This window comes from Ovis aries, chromosome X (assembly GCF_016772045.2).
Source record: "Ovis aries strain OAR_USU_Benz2616 breed Rambouillet chromosome X, ARS-UI_Ramb_v3.0, whole genome shotgun sequence".
NCBI classification, from domain to species: Eukaryota; Metazoa; Chordata; class Mammalia; order Artiodactyla; family Bovidae; genus Ovis; species Ovis aries.
Genome location: NC_056080.1, coordinates 64,319,687 through 64,328,292, shown reverse-complemented (window position 1 = coordinate 64,328,292; position 8,606 = coordinate 64,319,687). Strand labels below are relative to the sequence as shown.

The 8,606-nt window shown below is 54.1% G+C and overlaps 1 pseudogene; it reads right to left on the bottom strand.

Annotated features, from left to right (window-relative positions):
- Positions 1-4,191: 4,191 nt before the first annotated feature.
- On the bottom strand, positions 4,192-7,760 carry LOC101102209 (uncharacterized protein CXorf49 homolog; annotated as a pseudogene).
- Between the last annotated feature and the right edge of the window lie 846 nt (positions 7,761-8,606).

Below are 8,606 nucleotides of genomic sequence, written 5' to 3'. Positions count from 1 at the left end.
CACATGAAAAGATGCTCAACATCACTCATTATTAGAGAAATGCAAATCAAAACCACAATGAGGTACCACTTCACACCAGTCAGAATGGCTGCGATCCAAAAATCTGCAAGCAATAAATGCTGGAGAGGGTGTGGAGAAAAGGGAACCCTCCTACACTGTTGGTGGGAATGCAAACTAGTACAGCCACTATGGAGAACAGTGTGGAGATTCCTTAAAAATTGCAAATAGAACTACCTTATGACCCAGCAATCCCACTTCTGGGCATACACACCGAGGAAACCAGAATTGAAAGAGACACATGTACCCCAATGTTCATCGCAGCACTGTTTATAATAGCCAGGACATGGAAACAACCTAGATGTCCATCAGCAGATGAATGGATAAGAAAGCTGTGGTACATATACACAATGGAGTATTACTCAGCTGTTAAAAAGAATTCATTTGAATCAGTTCTGATGAGATGGATGAAACTGGAGCCGATTATACAGAGTGAAGTAAGCCAGAAAGAAAAACACCAATACAGTATACTAACACATATATATGGAATTTAGGAAGATGTCAATGACGACCCTGTATGCAAGACAGGGAAAGAGACACAGATGTGTATAACGGACTTTTGGACTCAGAGGGAGAGGGAGAGGGTGGGATGATTTGGGAGAATGACATTCTAACATGTATACTATCATGTGAATTGAATCGCCAGTCTATGTCTGACGCAGGATGCAGCATGCTTGGGGCTGGTGCATGGGGATGACCCAGAAAGATGTTATGGGGAGGGAGGTGGGAGGGGGGGTTCATGTTTGGGAATGCATGTAAGAATTAAAGATTTTAAAATTTAAAAAAAAAAAAAAAGAAACTGAAAAAAAAAAAAAAAGAAAGAAAGAAAATCTTTGTAAAAGCCCTCCATCTGCATCTGAGCAGTACTTACCAGGACGTCAACATTGCACAAGCACAGGTACAACAAGCACACTGTAGTCAAATGCTGCTCCCTGGGTCACCCAGGGACAGTCCACATGGCAACCTGGCAGCCCCAAAGTGCCCGGCTGGACCTGCCCATTGGAGGTGAGAGTCTCCCCACTTTAAGTCAGCTGAGTAGCAGCCTTTATTGCATCTGCAAGCTTAACCAACTGCTATCATGCAAAAGAACATATAAGCCAACTGCAAGGATTAGGACTTAGACATTTTGGGGCATGATTACTGTGCCCACCACAGCCAGTGCTCTCTTCAGGGCTCACCTACTCTAAATTCTTTGCTTGTGCCAGTCTCCCTCAAGAGTCCAGAGAAAGCACTAGACCTGGGGCTGGTGCTGGTGGGGTGGGGGTGTGATGGGGAGGGAGCATCTTCCCTGGAGTTGGACAGGCAGCAGAACCAGGCAGGATGGGGCCCGGGGCTCTCCAAAGCAGCTGTCATTGTCTCCCAGGCTTGAGAAGGGGCATGAGGGGGAAAGGCGACAGGGGTGCACTGAATGAGGCTGGGCTTCAGCCTTCCTCCTACCCCTGGGACCCAGATGTGTTTCTTTAGCCTATGCCTCAGGCCCTGCCACAGATTTCCCGCTGGAAGTGGAAGGCTTGGGGCTGAGCCAAGGCCTGTGATGTATATGTTTCCAGCACCATTATAGTGAGGTAGTTGATCTGAACTGTGTGCTCAGAGGAGGGAAGGGAGCCTGGTAAAAAGTGAAGGAAGGGTTGTGCTCATGCCCTCCCACCTCCCCTTCCATGAGCTTCTCCAATTCCTCACCCTGGTGACCACAGCCTCGGGCCCCTCTCTGCCCAAGGGTGGTGCTGATGCTGGTACTGGACTTCTCCCTGGGCACAACTTACCTACATGTCTCGGTGGGCAGAAACCTCAACTGGAAGGTTTCTGCCAAATTTACTCACTCGGAAAACAGTGCGATGTGCTACACCACCAGGCAATAACCACTGGATCAGGGTCAGGGTCACAGCTGTAACCTAAGTGATCAAGCCCAATTGGTCCAGGGAGGGGCTTACATCTGAGTAGAAGGAGGACATTCCACCAATGTTCTACTCTGACCCTGGTGTCTCTGGCTGTTCCAACCCACACATAGTCTGTCCACCTGACCTCCTGCCAAGAGGCCTGGAAGGGAATCAGCGTGAGAATATGGGGGAAGTGCACCCCATTGTCCAGGTGCAGTCACTCCTAACTTTGCTTCCTCATGGCACCCATCTTGCCCCTGCCTCAGGTAACTCATGTTGGGCAGTCTCCTGTTTCTAAGATGAGCAGCAGTATCCCTGCTACTCTCCAGAGCCACTCTTCCCATTTTCATTCATCCACACCCTCAGCAGTTGGCAGATATCATAGAATGGCAAGGTAGGATCCAGAGCCTCTTCCAGCGACTCCAACACTTTGACAGTCCCAACACCCTGTCCTGAGGTTTGGTGCCTCCTGCATCGTCCCCCTCTTACATTTTGGGAATGTGACAACACGCTTTGAATAATGGGGATCCAACCCTTGCTTCAGCTCACTCAATGCTTTACAGAACCTGGACCAGTCTCTACTTTCTTTACTCCCTGAATCACATCCTTCTGCCTCAAGGGCATTATCCTTGCTGACTTTTATTCACACAGAGAGATGTCCAGGTACCAACTTTGAATGTTCTACCTACCATCATACCCCCTTTTGTGTAATAAAACCCTGGTCTTTCAGGAATGGTGTCAGGCAGAACCTACCCTCAATTCACTCAAACACAGATCTTCCTCTCTGAGTCTCAGGCTGGCACAGTCCTGGAGTGCTGGCTGAAGGAAAGGAAGTGCTCCCCAAATTCCAGCAAGGGAGAAATTGAACACAGAGTTCAGACTCATTGTCATGTGCCCTAAAGAGGTGGTCTGGGATACTGAGCTGGGATACTCTGGGAAATATCATTTGTTGGAAGACCTGTGTCATGGGTCTGGTGGAACAGTATTTGACGGGGACCTTGCAAGAACAGAGACCTATTAACCACACTTGCCACAGAGCATGATGGGCCCATTTCCACTCAAGGGTATAGAGAGTCTCAGGCTGGAGGCGAGGGTGGTCAGCTGACTAGGGCAGGAAGGATGTGCAAACACAAAGGACTGCACCATCCATCTCTAACTGCCAGGGTGCACTCTGACCCAGGTTGGCACCAAACAGATGCGTCTCCTGACCTCCAGCCCAGAGACTAGCCTGTCTCCTATGTTCCCTGTACCTTCCCTCCTGCTCCCCAGCTCACTGGATCCAGGCTTCATCCCCAAGCCCTTTATTGAAACCAAAGAAGGAGAAGCAAAACTATCGGTGCCTGAGTCTCAGGGGTGAGGGCTAAAGGGGAGAGGAGGACTGTGTGCAGGTTCCAGCGTGCAAGGTGGGACTGGGGCAGGGAGAGGGGGAGGGCAGTACAGGCAGTAGGGACTCCAATGAGAGGGCAGAGCCTGGGAAGGGAGAGATGAGCGCACCTGTGCCTGTTTCCACCTGCTGAACTACACGTGCAGGCAAAGTCACCAATGGCAAGTCAGGGGAGGGATCGAGGGTGCTCCAATAGGAAAGGAGAGTGGGCAGGGTAAGTAGGACAATGAGTCCAGCGCAGCAAGGAGGATGGGTTGGAGCTCTGTAAAGGGGTTATGAGTTCCTTCCAATGGGGAGGCAGAATGTCAGTGATGGATGGGAACCGGCAAATCCCAGAGGAGGGTGTTTAGAGAACTAGAAGAGGGCCTTAGGGGAATGGGAGGATGTGCCAACGTGGCCAGACAAGGCCCTCAGTGAACCCAGACCAGGGGCACTGTGCTGCCTTGATGGCCTGGATGGTAGCAGAGGCTGACCCAGAGTTCCCACCACAGGATGCCAGGGGTACTGTTCTGGAACAGGCTCTGATATGGAGTGGCTCCCCACCAGGCCTTGCCCCACTCCCCCAACCCCTACCTCCCAGAGAGAGGACAGAACACAGAATATGAGAAGTCCTTTAATCAAAAACCACTGTGAGACTGGGGCAGAGAGGGGGCAAAGCAAGGGGGAGAGGATGCCCTGGTGGAGGCAGAACAGGAGGCAAGCTTGGCCACAGCTCACCAGCCCCGGAGGTAACAGCTGCTCCTCTTGCAGAAAGATGTTGGGCTCAACCTGTGAAACAGCAGAGTCAGGGAAGAGCCTCAAGCCAGGGCCAGCGCACAGCCCTGCTCAACAGCCAGGACTGTGGGAAGGAGTATGGTGTGTGTAACACTCACTTTAAAGCATCTGGAACTTGTCAGCCAGGTGCTGCATGGCGGCTGCAACAGGGAGAGGCACAAGAAGGTGCTCCAGACAGAATGATATAGAAGCCTGTCCCCTTGTCCCTGTGGGGAACCACCTAGCCCTACAACCCGAAACCCATCCCACTAGCCCCAGTGCAAAGAGCTCTGGGCCTGATCACCACCCACCACCTGAGTGAAATGTGGAGCTATTTCCTAAAACGAACCAAAATGTGCCAGCAGCTCTCAAGTTCAAAAATTGTCTCGCAAACAAACAATCTAACAAGAACCTTAGAGGCCACGCCGATCAACAAGGCATCTCTACAAGTCCTATCAGAAGGAGCTCTCAGGACTCGAACGGCTGGCAGAGTGTGCACGCAGTCCACACAGTACTTTGTTACTTGTCCGCATGCCCAGCTGAACATGCACCGCACACTCCAGGGACAGGCTTGCTAGGTTCTCCTCCCCACAGGAATGCTGATCCCTACGAGGCCCCCTGCACCTGCAGCCCACCCCACCCCAAGGGCCCACCCCGCTTCTGCACTAAGAACCCGCTGCTCTCTGTCCCTGATTCCTCATACCTAGTTGCTCTTTAAGGTCGTCTATTTCTCTCTGTAGCACCAGACACTAAGCCAGTAGACATGGGAGGAAGAGAAAAGGTTAGTATACACTGCCCCCCGTCACCTGCTTTTTCTCCTCTCCGCAGGGCCATGCATCCCAAAGCCAGATGTCTAGAATGGCAAGGGAAAGACTTTTTTCAGTGGAAAGGAGGTGGGCTCCTTCTGATGGGTATGGGATGGGGACGAGGCAGGGAGGCCCACACATTTCAGTTGAACTTGGATCCAGATTCCACCATGAGGACGGGGTGTGCATTTCAAGAGCCAGAGGAAGCATTACCCGAGGACAGTCCAGCATTCCCTGTGGCTGCTGCTTCCTTTCCAGTCTTGGGGAATGGTCAGTTCATTCCTGGTCACCTGAGAGGGAAAGGACACACAATCCAGCTTCCCAGGCTCCCAGTGAGGTGGAAAGGGCCAACTAGGCTCTAACGCAAGGTGAGGCAGCACCTCGATCTGCTGGCAACAACCCTCCCCTGCTCTGCCTGGCAGCCCAAACCTTCTCTATGGGCCTGCCTCCCCTGTTCCCCAAAGGCAGCATTTTCACCACTGCAGTCCGCAAAGACTGTGGTTCTGGGTTCGAGCCTCTCAGAGCAGCAGCCACAGCCAGCACCTGGGAGAGCAATGTGGGTGAACAGCACTTCACAGAAAAGGCTATTAACCTGCAAGTTTACAGCCAGAGTAGCTGTTGGGGCACTGTCACCGATCACCTCTGCCAAACAAATCCCACACAGAGGATGATGGGGGCCAGCTCTGTTGACACCCTGTTTCCCGTGGGAGAAGCTGCCTAGGAGCAAGGCTGAGCCCCCAGGAGAGAGAGAGAGGTTTCTGCCCTCACCCCTGATCCCCTCCCCCCATATCAAAACCCAAGACACTCATCTGAGGATTCAGGTCCTTTGGGCATGACTTCTCCCAGGTTCAGGGCCAAGGGCTCTGAGTTTCCTGGATCCTGGGGATCTCTGATGTGGAGGTCATCACTGCTGGGTTCTCCATGATGTGCCCACGGAGAAGATGGCCATGCCCAGTGAGTGGACAGCTAAAAGATTTTTCACCGATCTGAACTAAGGATGTGTGTGTGTATGTATGTATGTGTGTACCAGTGCATTTATATGTCTATGTCTGTGTGTGTGTGAGCAGGTGTGATGTGGGACTGGGCTGAGGCAGGGGAATAGGAAGAGAATTGAAAGGCTGATCTCTTTAGCACATTCTCCGTCAGTCAGCCCCAGGCCAGCAGGCAGAGCTGAGCTGGGGACAACAGTGTGGCACTGAGAAAGCCTGGGGCCCCTGCAAGGAAGGTTTGGGGAACAGCTAGGAAGTAGGATTCAGGAAAGTGATTCATCTAAATACTTAAGCTCTGTGAAGCTTTTAAGGGGTCCCCTCAAATCAATTCAGCTACCAGCCCTCCCTTCCTCTCTAGTCCCAGACTCTTGGAGACTGGAAACAGGCCAAGGGTGGAGAACTGAGCCCAGCACACCCAAAGTGCTACCTTAACGTTTGCCCCTAGGAAAAGGATACCAATCTGGCATCCTAATGACCCACTGATGGAGGGCCACCCAATGACAACCCCTGAGGGATGGAGAGAGGGAGCACGGGTGAAGATGTGTGTCCTGGGGGGGGGGAGGTCGGAGGGGGAAGAGTGGGGAGAGAGGAGGGGCCTGGCCTACTCACTTGGCCCTTTGGGACTGGGTCTCTATTTGGGTCGTTGTGTTCTCCCACCACTGCCATCACTGACACGGCCTCCCGTGCCCTCCTGGCCACGGATTTTGCCCCAGCGTCTGTGTGTATACTTCTTGGACCTCCCAAGCAGCAGAATGCCAGAGACTGGGGGCAAGGTGGCCGGTTCCAGGGGAGTGGCTGCGATTCGCTGCTCCCAGGAAGGGAAGGTTCTCCCAAGGGCAGGTTTGGAGACGCCCCTGAGGGACTTCTTCTCCTGGTCTCCCTTCCTCCTAGGAGCGACCCCGCGGCAGGCTGTCTGTAGTGGCAGCTGCAGTAGCTTTCGCTACTGGTACTCCCTGATAGCTCTGCCAGCGGCCATCCTTCCCCCCAGAGCTCGCTCTGCATTTTCTTAGGTGGAGAGATGGTTCAGCTCTGCATCGCCCTGCCTGTCCTGCCTTTCCACAACCGAAGTGAATCCTCGCAGAGCGGAGGACAGGAACAGGCCTGGCACGTGAAGAAGGAGATTCTCCCTGCCTTAGACAGTCGAGTGTTTGGGTGTGTTCCTGGGACCCTTGAGCTGTTGAGCTTGGCCTGACCTCCTTCTTTGGGATACATGCTCACCCTCATCAGCCCTCTCTCACTGAGCTCATCAGAGGACTCAGAGTTAGGACAGCAGCCCAAACGGGCCTTCCGAGGGCGGCCGCTGGTGATCCGCAGCCACGTTCAACGTACTCTTAGTGCCTCTCTTAGGGTTCCCCCAGGCCCGGCCCGCCTCGGCCCCACCGACCTGGAGAGGGCCGGCCGCAGCCAGCACCACTGCCCACAACCCTGGGGGACCGTGCCTCGACCGCTGGGACCCGCCTCAAGGCCGGCCCACAAGGAGGACTCATCGGTGATCACATAGCTCTGCGGGGACAGGTATCTGCTGACGCCCAGTACGTCCAGGCCGCTCAGTTGCCGCAGGATGGCCGCCACCGACTCGTCAGCCAGCTGCAGGGCATCGCCTTTGTCGTCGGCCAGGGAGCCAAGCCGGTCTTCGCAGCCCCACAGCACTACCACCACCACCCCCGCCCCCGCCCCACCCCGCTTCCAGCGCCTCCCGCTCTGAGTTGAATCCCTCAGAGTTTGGGTACCCATCTCCACTCTCACCCTCGCCGCTTCGCGGTGTCCTCACCTCAGAGCCCAGTCCAGGTCCCTGCGGGGCTGTGGAGCCGGCCTGAGGGACGCGGGTCTGCTCCCTGCCCTCTGGGCTGAAACCCGCTCCCCAAACTGACATCTCATCATCTGGGGAGCTCATGTAGCAATCTGGGTGGCCCCCGGACCTAGGGTGGCGATGAGTTAGCAACCGAGTTGCGATGGCAGTGGTGGTGGCGGTCACGGAAGGTGAGGCCAGCGGCGTCCAGAGAGAGCGGTCAAGGACCACAGGCACTGCACGCACAAGATTGTGGCAAACTGCACCAGGCTTTCAGCAAGCCTGGGACGCCGGCGCCATGGCCCCCTTATTGGTCTGGTTCCTACCAACCAGCACGTGCCTTGTTTGCCTGCCCCCTCGAAGAGTAACCAATGGGGCCAAAGGCCATCTCCTGTTTGCTGCCAAGCCCAAGGGTCATCAGGGCAGTTGACGAGTTGGCGGGTGAAGGTGATGGTATGAGTACCTCTGTCAAGCCTCTCATTCCACCTCCTCCTGTCCTGCCTTCCCTTTCTGATTACAGTCACAGCTCTGAGCCCTGACTCTGTACAAAGTGGGTGGAGCGGGAAGCAGGAGGGTCCTGAGGGCCCTGGTCTCCTGGGAGGTGAGGATGAAACATCAGAATGGAGATGCTGATCACTTAGAATGTGCTGAAAGCATTTGCCAGCCTCCATTCCACCATAAGCCTTACGACCCAGTGAGAGAATGGGCAGAGGAATCCCACAGTCAGTGATCAGAGGTCAGCATACTTATCCATACGTGGCCAGAAGGCAAAGGAATCCTATTTTTGTTCTGCAAGCAATCTGCCTCATCTGCTTCCATCAAACGTTCTTGGCAGGCAGATTAGGGGGACAGACTGGGGTTGACCTCACTCCCTCAGCTCTTTCCCCACTCTGAGGCAGTTCAAAGAATACAGTCTCAATGTCCAGTTACACCCACAAAGATGCTCACCAC